The sequence below is a fragment of the Oncorhynchus tshawytscha genome, linkage group LG13, assembly GCF_018296145.1.
Source record: "Oncorhynchus tshawytscha isolate Ot180627B linkage group LG13, Otsh_v2.0, whole genome shotgun sequence".
Classification (NCBI taxonomy): Eukaryota; Metazoa; Chordata; class Actinopteri; order Salmoniformes; family Salmonidae; genus Oncorhynchus; species Oncorhynchus tshawytscha.
This window is the reverse complement of record NC_056441.1, coordinates 64,563,649-64,577,790: the sequence shown is the minus strand read 5'-3', so window position 1 is coordinate 64,577,790 and position 14,142 is coordinate 64,563,649. Positions and strand designations below refer to the sequence as shown.

The 14,142-nt window shown below is 44.1% G+C and overlaps 1 protein-coding gene across 1 annotated transcript in view; it reads right to left on the bottom strand.

Moving 5' to 3' along the window:
• The window catches only part of caln1 (calneuron 1), a 104,263-nt gene that overhangs the window by 87,422 nt on the left and 2,699 nt on the right, over positions 1 to 14,142 (bottom strand). The gene's annotated exons all lie outside the window — the stretch shown is intronic.

The window sequence follows — 14,142 nt, the reverse complement described above, 5'->3', positions numbered from 1 at the left end:
TACAAAAAAACAGTGCAAACTAGAATGCTATTTGGCCCTAAACAGAGAGTACAGTGGTATAATACCTGACCACTGTGACTGACCCAAAATTAAGGAAATCTTTGACTATGTATAGACTCAGTTAGCATAGCCTTGCTATTGAGAAAGGCCGCAGAGTGAAGATCTAGCTCTCAAGAGAATAAAGGTTATGTGCACACTACCCACAAAATGAGATGGACACTGAACTGCACTTCCTAACCTCCTGCCAAATGTATGACCATATTAGAGACACATATTTCCCTCAGATTACACAGATCCACAAACAATTTGAAAACAAATCCAATTTTGATCAAATCCCATATCTATTGGGTGAAATACCACAGTGTGCAATCACAGCAGCAAAAAATGTGGCCTGTTGCCACAAGAAAAGGGCAACCAGTGAAGAACAAACACCATTGTAAATGCAACCTATATTTATGTTTATTTATATTCCCTTTTGTACTTTAACTATTTGCACATCATTACAACACTGTTGTAATTTTGGAACTTTTGTGAGTGTAATGTTTACTGTACATTTATTGTTCATTTAACTTCTGTTTATTATCTATTTCACTTGCTTTGTCAATGTAAACACATGTTTCCCTTGCAAATAAAGCCCCTTAAATTGAATTGAATTGGAGAGAGAGAGAGAGAGAGTATATCTAATGTTATATGTCACATGATTTGTAAAACAACAGGTGTAAACTAACTGTGAAACGCTTACTTACGGGCCCTTGCCGACAATGCAGAGAAAAATAGAAAAATAATTTTAAAAATAATAACACAATGAAAAAATATACAATGAGTAACTTGAGTAATTGAGGTTGATATGTACATACAGGTAGGGACTAGGCGGCATGATAAACAGAAGCAGCAGCGTATGTGATGACTCAAAAAAGGGTCAATGCAGATAGTCCGGGTAGCCATTTCATTAACTACACAGAACAAAAATATAAACACAACATGCAACAATTTCAAAGATTTGACCGAGTTCATACAAGGAAATCAGTCAATTTAAATGAATTAGGCCTTAATGGATTTCAAATGACTGGGAATAAAGATTTGCATCTGTTGGTCACAGACACTTTAAAAAAAATGTTTAAAGTTACGGGTTTGGATCAGAAAACCAGGCATTACCTGGTGTGACCACCATTTGCCTCATGCAGCGTGACACATCTCCTTCACATAGAGTTGATCAGGCTGTTGATTATGGCCTGTGGAATGTTGTCCCACTCCTCTTCAATGGCTGTGGGAAGTTGCTGGCTTTTGGAACGGGAACACGCTGCCGTACACGTTGATCCAGAGCATCCCAAACATGCTCAATGGGTGACATGTCGGGTGAGTATGCAGGCCATGGAAGAACTGGGACATTTTCAGCTTCCAGGAATTGTGTACAGATCCTTGCGATATAGGGCTTATGCTGAAATATGAGGTGAAAGCGCCAGATGAATAGCACGACAACAGGAAAATTCCCTTCAATAAAATGCAATTGTGTTCATAGTCCGAAGCTTATGCCTGCTCATACCATAACCACAACACCAAATAAAATAAAATGTATTTATATAGCCCTTCGTACATCAGCTGATATCTCAAAGTGCTGTACAGAAACCCAGCCTAAAACCCCAAACAGCAAGCAATGCAGGTGTAGAAGCACGGTGGCTAGGAAAAACTCCCTAGAAAGGCCAAAACCTAGGAAGAAACCTAGAGAGGAACCAGGCTATGTGGGGTGGCCAGTCCTCTTCTGGCTGTGCCGGGTGGAGATTATAACAGAACATGGCCAAGATGTTCAAATGTTCATAAATGACCAGCATGGTCCAATAATAATAAGGCAGAACAGTTGAAACTGGAGCAGCAGCACGGCCAGGTGGACTGGGGACAGCAAGGAGTCATCATGTCAGGTAGTCCTGAGGCATGGTCCTAGGTCTTAGGTCCTCCGAGAGAGAGAAAGAAAGAGAGAAAGAGAGAATTAGAGAGAGCACACTTAAATTCACACAGGACACCGAATAGGACAGGAGAAGTACTCCAGATATAACAAACTGACCCTAGTCCCCCAACACATAAACTACTGCAGCATAAATACTGGAGGCTGAGACAGGAGGGAGACACTGTGGCCCCATCCGAGGACACCCCTGGACAGGGCCAAACAGGAAGGATATAACCCCACCCACTTTGTCAAAGCACAGCCCCCACACCACTAGAGGGATATCTTCAACCACCAACTTACCATCCTGAGACAAGGCTGAGTATAGCCCACAAAGATCTCCGCCACGGCACAACCCAAGGGGGGGGCGCCAACCCAGACAGGATGATCACATCAGTGACTCAACCCACTCAGGTGACGCACCCCTCCCTGTGACGGTATGAGAGAGTCCCAGTAAGCCAGTGACTCAGCCCCTGTAATAGGGTTAGAGGCAGAGAATCCCAGTTGAAAGAGGGGAACCGGCCAGGCAGAGACAGCAAGGGCGGTTCGTAGACTCAGAGTTCTACCATCATGGGGCATTCTGTTCACAACGTTGACATCAGCAAACCGCTTGCCCACACGACATACACATGGTCTGCGGTTGTGAGGCCAGTTGGGTGTACTGCCAATTGCACGCTCCCTCAAAATTTGAGACATCTGTGGCACTGTGTTGTGTGACAAAACTGCACATTTTAGAGTGGCCTTTTTAATGACCCATGCACAAGGAGCACCTGTGCAATGTTCATGCTGTTAAATCAGTTTATTGATATGCCACCACTGTCAGATGGATGGATTGTCTTGGCAAAGGAGAAATGCTCACCAACAGGGATGTAAACAAATGTGTGCACAAAATTAGAGATAAAAAAATATTTTGTGCGTATGGAAAATTTTGGGATCTTTTATTTCAGCTCATGAAACATGGGACCAACACTTTGCATGTTGCGTTTATAATTTTGTTCAGTATATTTAACCAACTATTTAGCAGTGTTATGGCTTTGGGTGAAAGCTGTTCAGGGTCCTGTTGGTTCCAGACTTCGTTCATCGGTGCCGCTTGCAGTGGGGTAGCAGAGAGAACAGTCTATGATTTTGGTAGCTGGAGTCTTTGATAATTTTTGGGGCCTTCCTCTGACAACGCCTGGTATGGATGTCCTGGATGGCAAGGAGATTGGCCCCTGTGATGTACTGGACCGTACGCACTACCCTCTGTAACGGCTTACAGTCAGATACCAAGCAGTTGCCATACCAAGCGGTGATGCAGCCAGTCAAGATGCTAATGGTGCAGCTGTAGACATTTTTGAGGATCTGAGAGCCCATGACAAATATTTTCAGCCTCTTGAGGGGGAAAAGGTGTTGTCGTGCCCTCTTCACTACTGTGTTGGTGTGTTTGGACCATGCTAATTCCTTAGTGATGTGGACACTGAGGAACTTGAAGCTCTCGACCCACTCCACTACAGGCCTGTCGATGTGGATGGGGGCGTGCTCAGCTCTCCGCTTCCTGTAGTCCACGATCAGCTCCTTTGTCTTGCACCCCTGAGGGGCCCCCGTGTTGAGATAGAGAGTGAAGAACAACAAAGAGAGAGGAAAGAAAGGAAACAAGAGAGAGAGAGGGGAAAAGAGAGTGCAGTCATTAGACTAGAGCTCCTGTCTGTCTGCCCGAGTGCCCATACAACAAGCTGTAACCCAAACATGGCTGACCTCTATCATTAGCCTGCAGTACATGGTGCTGAATGTGATGAAGAGGAAACACTGGCACTGCCAGTTCATCTGAATAGCAGTAATTATAGCAGGTTAGGGGAAGTGAGGGCTGGAGTTACTGAGGCTTCTCTGAGCCTGCACCATCTACATCAGATAGTCTGTGAGCTTAGAGACTCAGAGTTCTATATGCTGCTGCTCACACAAGCCTACCGATGGTCTTCAACAGTGAGTTAGTGGGATATGTTACTAGAAAGATAAACAACATGCTGAGTCCAAAGTTGACCCTTAATTGGAGACTGAGAACTATCTTGAGTTATCTTTTTCCCACGTGATATAATCAAAACACACAATACAAACCAAACGAACAGAAAATGACGATGTCCATATTTTCAGATCCCAAAGTAGTAGTTACACTCTCCCACTCGCAGCTTCAGGAATGGCTGAAGAATTGTAACATTTACCTGGAGCTAACTCTGCAAATAGCACTGCTGGTTGACTTGAAAAGCCATAGTCAATCGATCAATAATATAATAATAATCTTTGCAAAAATGTTTATCTTCAATTTACAATACGTAGAAACTATGAGAATAGAAAGATTCAGAACTTTTGTGAAACATCACAGCACAATTGAAAAAGATATGGGAATTAGAAATCAAAACGGGATTCTTTTCAGAGATAGATGGGAGGGGTTGAGGGAAGCTAAACATTTTTTTTTTAAAGATTACTAATGTAAAATATACTGTGTCTGTAAAAATTTTATATACTGAACAAAAATATAAATGCAACATGCAACAATTTCAATGATTTTACTGAGTTACAGTTCATATAAGGAAATCAGTCAATTTAAATAAATTCATTAGGCCCTAATCTATGGATTTCACATGACTGGGCAAGGATGCAGCCACCCATTTGGGAGAAAGGACCACCCATTGGGGAATCAGAATGAGTTTTCCCTACAAAAAGGGCTTTATTACAGACATAAATACTCCTCAGTTTCATCAACTGTTTGGGAGGCTGGTCTCAGACGATCCCGCAGGTGAAAAAGGCAAATGTGGAGGTCGTGGGCTGGCGTGGTTACACGTGGTCTGTGGTTGTGAGGCCAGTTGGACGTACTGCCTAATTCTCTAAAATGATGGAGGCTTATGGTAGAGAAATGAACATTAAATGATCTGGCAACAGATCAACATTCCTGCAGTCAGCATGCCAATTGCACGCTCCCTCAAAACTTGAGACATCTGTGGCATTGTGTTGTGTGACAAAACTGCACATTTTAGAGTGGTCTTTTATTGTCTCCAGCACAAGGTACACCTGTGTAATGATCCTGCTGTTTAATCAGCTTCTTGATATTTCACACCTGTCAGGTGAATGGATTATTTTGGCAAAGGAGAAATGCTCACGAACGGGGATGTAAACAACATTTGAGAGAAATAAGCTCTTGTGCATATGGAACATTTCTGGGATCTTTTATTTCAGCTAAAGCATGGGACTGCTGCGTTTATATTTTTGTTCAGTATAGTATGTATAAAATGGAAATGGAAGCCTATGTATTGTTGTCCATTAGTTTACTTCAATTAGCGGAGGGTTGGTAGGGTTAGGGGAAAATAATAAAGAAGGAAAATATATTTAATAATAAAATACAGTATATATTTAAATTAATATATATTTAAAAAATATATATATATATGGGGGATTGGAAATGGTGCAGACAACGACATTGATAGAAGCCACAATCTTTGCACTTTGAGATATCAGTTGATGTAAGAAGGGCTTTATAAATACATTTGATCTGATTTGAATCTATCTGCAATAATAATGCTGATCTACTCCCCCATAAAAAAAGTAATAATAAATAATCTCTCCCACTGTGATGCCAGCATAACAAGGGGGTATGTTTTCCTATTCATTATTGAATAAATCGAAGCCCAGGGGTATCACAGAACAGAAAATAAAAACAGGGAGCGAGAGAGAGCGCAGGGGATTTGGGCGCAAGCACTTCCTTGCTCTAATTGGCTTCTGTTTTGATTAGACACTGAGAGGAGGATGGGGGACGCCTCTTGAAACTGAATGAGGAGTTAAAAGAAATAGGCTATGTGTGATATAAACATTTTAAAATCCACTGTACCACTCAGAACCATGTAGCTCATAGGCCAAAGGGTAATGTGGGCTACACTTTCTCAGCTGAACACTCCCCCAACCAACACTCTCAATTGAGGGACTTTTGTCATGGTTTGGCTTGCAACCACTCTCCAGCTGAGCAATGTGTGACATGCTCTGTATGGTTTCCAGCTTGATATACATCCACCCCACTTACTGTAAACCTATAGCTACCTCCTACATCTATACCTTACTTCCCTAACCACACAGTCACCTCATTTTCTCTACGTCCTGGGTTCAGATACGTATGACAGTACAAGCAGTGTTGTTGCACTCAGTGGAACGAACAAGGCCCCATAATTGCAATAGCTATGCTCGTCATACCAACATGTTAATGGAACACACATCCCTCCTCAGAATGTAAAGTTGAGGAGAATAATAATAGAGAGAATGATTTATTTCAGCTTTTATTTCTTTCATTACATTGCCAGTGGGTCAGACTTTAAATACACTCAATTAGTATTTGGTAGCATTGCCTTTAAATAGTTTAACTTGGGTCCAATTTTTCAGGTAGCCTTCCACATGCCTCCCATAATAAGTGGGTGACTTTTGGCCCATTCCTCCTGACAGAGTGTCACGTTCTGACCTTAGTTCCTTTGTTTTGTCTTTGTTTAGTATGGTCAGGGCGTGAGTTGGTGTGGGCAGTCTGTTTGTTTTTCTATGTTGGTTTCTGTGTTCGGCCTAGTATGGTCCTCAATCAGAGGGCGATGGCGTTAGTTGTCTCTGATTGAGAATCATACTTAGGTAGCCTTCCGTGTTAGTGTTCGTACCACATGGGACTTTTTCGTTCATTTCATGTTTATTGTTTTGCATTTCGTAGTGTTCAGTTTATGTATTAAAATAAACATTATGGACACTTACCACGCTGCAAATTTGTCGTCCGATCCTTCTCACTACTCCTCCTCAGAAAAGGAGGACGAGATCCCTTACAGAAACACCCACCACAAAAGGACCAAGCAGCGTGGTTACGGGCAGCAGCAGCAGAAGCAGCGATCGCAGGACTCCTGGACATGGGAGGAGATTCTGGACGGCAAGGGACCCTGGGCACAAGCTGGAGAATATCGCCGCCCCAAGGCTGAGCTGGAGGCAGCGAAAGCTGAGAGGCGGTGGTATGAGGAGGCAGCACGGCAGCGCGGCTGGAAGCCCGAGAGGCAGCCCCAAAAATGTCTTGGGAGGGGGCACACTGGGAGTGTGGCGAAGGCAGGTAGGAGACCTGCGTCAACTTCCATTGCTTACCGGAGAGAGAGAGGGACCGGGCAGGCACCGTGTTATGCCGTGAGGCGCACAGTGTCCCCGGTGCGTGTGCCTAGCCCGGTGCGGTACATCCCAGCTCCTCGTATCAGCCGGGCTAGAGTGGGCATTGAGCCAGGTGCAATGAAGCCGGTCTCTGGTCTCCTGTGCGTCTCCTCGGGCCGGTGTACATGGCACCAGCCTTACGCATGTTGTCCCCGGTTCACCTGCACAGCCCAGTGCAGGTTATTCCACCTCGCCGCACAGGCCTGGCTACGGGGAGCATTCAACCAGGTAAAGTTGGGCAGGCTCGGTGATCGAGACCTCCTGTGTGCCTTCATGGTCCGGTCTATCCGGTGCCACCTCCATGTACCAGCCCTCCGGTGGCAGCCCCACGCACCAGGCTGTCTCTCCGTCCTCTCCCTACAGGTGCTCCCGCCTGTCCAGTGCTGTCAGAGTCTCCCGTCTGTCCTGAGCTGCCAGAGCTGCCAGACTGTCCTGAGCCGTCAGTCAGCCAGGAGCTGCCAGAGCCGTCAGTCAGCCAGGAGCTGCCAGAGCCGTCAGTCAGCCAGGAGCTGCCAGAGCCGTCAGTCAGCCAGGAGCTGCCAGAGGCGTCAGTCAGCCAGGAGCTGCCAGAGCCGTCAGTCAGCCAGGAGCTGCCAGAGCCGTCAGTCAGCCAGGAGCTGCCAGAGCCGTAAGTCAGCCAGGATCTGCCAGAGCCGTCAGTCAGCCAGGATCTGCCAGAGCCGTCAGTCAGCCAGGATCTGCCAGAGCCATCAGTCAGCCAGGATCTGCCAGAGCCGTCAGTCAGCCAGGAGCTGCCAGAGCCGTCAGTCAGCATGGAGCTGCCAGAGCCGTCAGTCAGCATGGAGCTGCCAGAGCCGTCAGTCAGCATGGAGCTGACAGAGCCGTCAGTCAGCATGGAGCTGACAGAGCCGTCAGTCAGCATGGAGCTGCCAGAGCCGTCAGTCAGCCAGGCGATGCCAGAATCGTCCTTCACTCCGGCGCTGCCGGAGTCCCCCGCCTGTCCGGCGCTGCCGGAATCTCTTGTCCATCCAGCGCTGCCGGAATCTCCCGTCCATTCGGGACCCGTGGCGAGGGTCCCCAGTCCGAGGTCGGCGGCGAGGGTCGCCACTCTTAAGAGGCCATGGAGGCGAATAGAGAGGCGGAGAAGGACTATGATGGAATGGGGTCCACATCCCGCGCCAGAGCCGCCACCGCGGACCGACGCCCACCCAGACCCTCCCCTATAGGTTTAGGTTTTGCGACCGGAGTCCGCACCTTTGGGGGTGGGTACTGTCACGTTCTGACCTTAGTTCCTTTGTTTTGTATTTGTTTAGTATAGTCAGGGCGTTAGAAAAAAAATAGACTGCCCACCCCAACTATGTTGGTTTCTGTGTTCGGCCTAGTATGGTTCTCAATCAGAGGCAGGTGTCGTTAGTTGTCTCTGATTGAGAATCATACTTAGGTAGCCTTTTTTCCACCTGTGTTTCGTGGGTGTTTGTCTTCCGTGTTAGTGTTCGTACCACACGGGACTGTTTTGTTCATTTCACGTTTATTGTTTTGTATTTCGTAGTGTTCAGTTAATGTATTAAAATAAACATTATGGACACTTACCACGCTACAAATTGGTCCTCCGATCCTTCTCGCTATTCCTCAGAAGAGGAGGACAAGATCCCTTACACAGAGCTGGTGTAACTGAGTCAGTTCTGCCCACACATTTTCTATGGAATTGAGGTCAGGGATGTGTGATGGCCACTCCAATACCTTGACTTTGTTGTCCTTAAGCCATTTTGCCACAACTTTGGAAGTATGCTTGGGGTCATTGTTCATTTGGAAGACCCATTTGAGACCAAGCTTTAACTTCCTGACTGATGTCAAGAGATGTTGCTTCAATACATCCACATAATTTTCCTCCCCCATGATGCCATCTATTTTGTGAAGTGCACCAGTCCCTCCTGCAGCAAAGCACTGCCACAACATGATGCTGCCACCCCTGTGCTTCACGGTTGGGATGGTGTTCTTCAGCTTGCAAGCCTCCCCCTTTTTCCTCCAAACAAAATGATGGTCATTATGGCCAAACAGTTCTATTTTTGTTTCATCAGACCAGAGGACATTTTTCCAAAAGGTACGATCTTTGTCCCCATGTGCAGTTGCAAAAAAAGTCTGTTCTTTTTTTGACGGTTTTGGAGCAGCGGCTCCTTCCTTGCTGAGCGGCCTTTCAGGTTATGTCAATATAGGACTTGTTTTACTGTGGATATAGATACTTTTGTACCTGTTTCCTTCAGCATCTTCACAAGGTCCTTTGCTGTTGTTCTGGGATTGATTTGCACTTTTCGCACCAATGTACATTCATCTCTAGGAGACAGAACGAGTCTCCTTCCTGAGCGGTATGATGGCTGCGTGGTCCCATGTTGTTTATACTTGCGTACTATTGTTTGTACAGATGAATGGGGTACCTTCATGCCGTTTGGAAATTGCTCCCAAGGATGAACCAGACTTGTGGAGGTCTACAATTTATTTTCTGAGGTCTTGGCTGATTTCTTTTGATTTTCCCATGATGTCAAGCAAAGAGGCACTGAGTTTGAAGGTAGGCCTTGCAATACATCCACAGGTACACATCCAATTGACTCAAATTATGTCAATTAGCCTATCAGAATCTTTTAAAGCCATTACATAATTTTCTGGAATTTTGCAAGCTGTTTAAAGGCACATTCAACTTAGTGTATGTAAACCTCTGACCAACTAGAATTGTGATACAGTGAATTATAAGTGAAATAATCTGTCTGTAAACAATTGTTGGAAAAATGACTTGTGTCATGAACAAAGTTATGTCCTAACCGACTTGCCAAAACTGTAGTTTGTTAACAACAATTTGTGCACTGGTAGGAAAATGAGTTTTAATGACTCCAACATAAGTGTATGTAAACTTCCAACTTCAACTGTACATAGTTCAAACAGCAGGACAGTGCTGGGCTAACTAAACCATCCGCTACTGTACTGTATACATCGTTCAAACAGCAGGACAGTGCTGGGCTAACTAAACCATCCGCTACTGTACTGTATACATCGTTCAAACAGCAGGACAGTGCTGGGCTAACTAAACCATCCGCTACTGTACTGTATACATAGTTCAAACAGCAGGACAGAGTTGAACAAACATCAGTGAGAGACAGAGTACACACACACAGGCACACACACACACAGAGTTGGCTCCAGACCCAGCAGTAGACTGACCAGAAGTGGCAACAAATCCCACTCTAAAAAAGTAATTATTGTCTTTTCATTATTTACTGATTCAAATGCATACTGTTACCCCCCATTAGTTAAAATATAGGCGTACAATACAGGAAGCAGAGGTGGTCTGGATTGCACTCTAAGATTTACAGCCTAATAAAATAGGCAGTAGAAATGCCTCATATTGAGATATAATCATTAGATCAAGCATCAATATTTCAGAGTGTTGTAGGCTAGACTCTCAGTATGCAAACTTTTGCCTCTAACACTGGAAGCATGCCTGTATATTCTCTATGACAGATGTCTTTTTTACAGAGGTCTTCAAAAGTTGTCCCATTTAATTTGCATTAATAATACATTACATCATAGCCCAAACAGAGCACTAAACTTGCATTTGGCTAGTCTGTTAAATCGGGAGGGAAATCAGGACAGTGTACAGCACTATGTGTAGAAAACATTGCATAGCAGCAATTCCTTTTACAGTTGCCAAAACAACACCTAACTGTAATGGTTCTGAGAAAATGAACACAATGTCCTGTACATAATGATTTGTCATATACCCGTTACTAATGGCAAACTCATTACTAATGGTGTGCTTTAAAACCAACTGGTGAGAGACAGCGAGAGAGAGAAGCTACATTCCTCCTGCTTGGAATATTATGCATCAGGCCCCACTGCATCACCAAACCACAAATGATATTGTCTATTACGGCTTGCCCCCAGGGAGTGGGTCAGAAGGCTATGCAGATATCTGTGGGGGAGAGGTGGAGGCAAGGTATGACCATTAGCCTGCCACCTACAGGGGTACATAGCCTCAGTCCTAAGGGAGTGCTGGAAGCCATGACTAATCAACCTGTTGTCTCACTTAGGATTGTGCCTGTGTCCAGACGCTAGTCATGACACCAATGTCTTGAGGCATACAGAGGGGAGCAAGGCATGACCAATCAACCTGCTGTGTCAGTGAAGGCCAAGCCTGTGTGTGTGTCCTATCCTAAGGAATGACTAATATACCTGCTGCTCAACAAAATATGAAACCCATGTCCTGAAGGCAAGGCAGAGCAAGGCATGGCGAATCAACCTGCTGCTAAAGGACCAACGCTGTGTGTCCAGACTCCAGAGGGTAGGCGTGACTAATCAAACTGCAGGCTGACTGCAGCAGTGTTATGCATTGGCCTTGTCTGTGATGCCCGGGGAGACCTGATGGCCAGTCCTCATTCCAAGGCCACAGCATGCACACACACAAAGTACATTTTATGATGGCGTTAGACAACGTAACGTATGGTGTTAAGATACTCAGAATTGGATCAGAACAACAACAAATGATTTTAGGGCCACAATAAACAAAATTCACAGAAAACTTATGGAAGATGCAATTCATGTGCAAAATCTTATCAAAATTAAGTTGATTCACACATACACTACCGTCAAAAAGCTTGGGGTCACTTAGAAATGTCCTTGTTTTTGAAAGAAAGCCCATTTTTTGTCCATGAACATAACATCAAATTGATCAGAAATACAGCGTAGACATTGTTAATGTTGTAAATGACTATTGTAGCTGGAAACGGCTGATTTGTATGGAATATCTACATAAGCGTACAGAGGCCCATTATCAGCAACCATCACTCCTGTGTTCCAATGGTACGTTGTGTTAGCTAATCCAAGTTGATCATTTTAAAAGGCTAATTGATCATTAGAAAACCCTTTTACAATTATGTTAGCAGAGCTCAAAACTGTTGTTCTAAATAAAGAAGTAATACAACTTGCCTTCTATAAACTATTTGAGTATCTGGAGCATCAATCAGCATTTGTGGTTTCGATTACAGGCTCAAAATGGCCAGAAACAAAGAACTTTCTTCTGAAACTCGTAAGTCTATTCTTGTTCTGAGAAATGAATGCTATTCCATGTGAGAAATCACCAAGAAACTGAAGATCTCGTACAACGCTGTGTACTTCTCCCTTCACAGAACAGCGCAAACTGGCTCTAACCAGAATAGAAAGTGGAGTGGAAGGCCCCGGTGCACAACTGAGCAAGAGGCCAAGTACATTAGAGTGTCTAGTTTGAGAAACAGATACCTCACAAGTCCTCAACTGGCAGCTTCATTAAATGGTACCCGCAAAACACCAGTCTCAACATCAAAAGTGAAGAGGCGACACCGGGATGCTGGTCTTCTAGGCAAAGTTCCTCTGTCCGGTGTCTGTGTTCTTTTACCCATCTAAATCATTTATTTTTATTGGCCAGTCTGAGATATGGCTTTTTCTTTGCAACTCTGCCTAGAAGGCCAGCGTCCCGGAGTCGCCTCTTCACTGTTGACAATGAGAGTTTCAGAAGAAAGTTATTTGTTTCTGGCCATTTTGAGCCTGTAATCGAACCCACAAATGCTAATGCTCCAGATACTCAACAGGTCTTAAGAAGGCAAGTTTTAATGTTTCTTTAATCAGAACAACAGTTTTCAGCTGTGCTAACATAATTGCAAAAGGGTTTTCTAATGATCAATTAGCCTTTTTAAATGATAAACTTGGATTAGCTAACACAACATGCCACAGGAACACAGGAGTGATGGTTGCTGATAATGGGCTTCTGTACGCCGATGTAGATATTCCATTTTTTTTTTAAATCGGCTGTTTTCAGCTACAATAGTCATTTCCAACATTAACAATGTCTACACTGTATTTCTGATCAATTGTATGTTCTTTTAATGGACAAAAAAAAAGGCTTTTCTTTAAAAAACTGGGACATTTCTAAGTGACCCCAAACTTTTGAAGTGCATACTTTAAGTTACAGTGCAGCAGCAGGTACACAGCACAATGCGCACAATGCAAGACAGCCAACAGCCAAGGTCGTAACTGTTATACTGTATAGTTAAGCTGGTGCTGAATATCCTTCCTGTAGTTCATATTCATAGCTCCTTCGGCTCCACAGAGGGCTAAAGACACCCTCATCACACTGCTTTAAAACATCTCTAGTTATGAAAACCCTTCACCGGTGTGTACAGAGTACATAGCCAAAAAAAGGAATGATGATAATGTTGATCTATCCTACACACAAAGTAAGCAATGATACTGTAGAACTAGAAATGAAGATTGAGGATTGACACCCGTCAATGTGGCCATGGCTGACAGTTGATATCAGATCATAACCTGTCCATGCTTACTGACAACACAATTTACTCCCTCTGCAGTCTCTAAGAGAAGAGCCGTGTCAACACATTACTAAACCCAGAGCCTACCTATACCTCCTTTACCATGACTAGTCTGGTGTAAATAAATACAGTATACAGTATAAAGCCTTTAGCCAACTACTGAAGGTAAGGTGCAACAGGGTGACAACAGCAGTACCTCTGCTGCATTTCCTCCAGTGGAGAAGTCTAAATGGCACAATGACATGATACATTTCCTCATGATGTAAAGACCTTTGGGTCTTTACACCTCAAAAGGCACAAGAAAGAGGATTTCGACACACACCATCTCAGATTTGGACAATTTCTTTGGATCCTGATGTCTCACCCATTGTAGAAAAAGGCTTTGTCCAAAGTGAATGTTAGGTACTATAATTACTGAATTTTATATGAATCCTATAAATTAAAATGGCCAATTTGGGTGCGACCAATTAGCTTAATATCGCAGAGCTCATATTATTTTCCGGAATGCTTATCTTATCTGTTTTTATCTACAGAACCGATTTCAGAACAATCTGAAAAGGTGGGTGTCATGGCTTGCTGAAATGACATTGAACGACTCCATTGAGTCATCATCTGCTATGAGCTCTATGGCTTTAATCTGAACTTTAAAAACCTTTCAATACAGCCATTAAATACTAGCCGCAAAAGGACAGACAATAAACTATGATT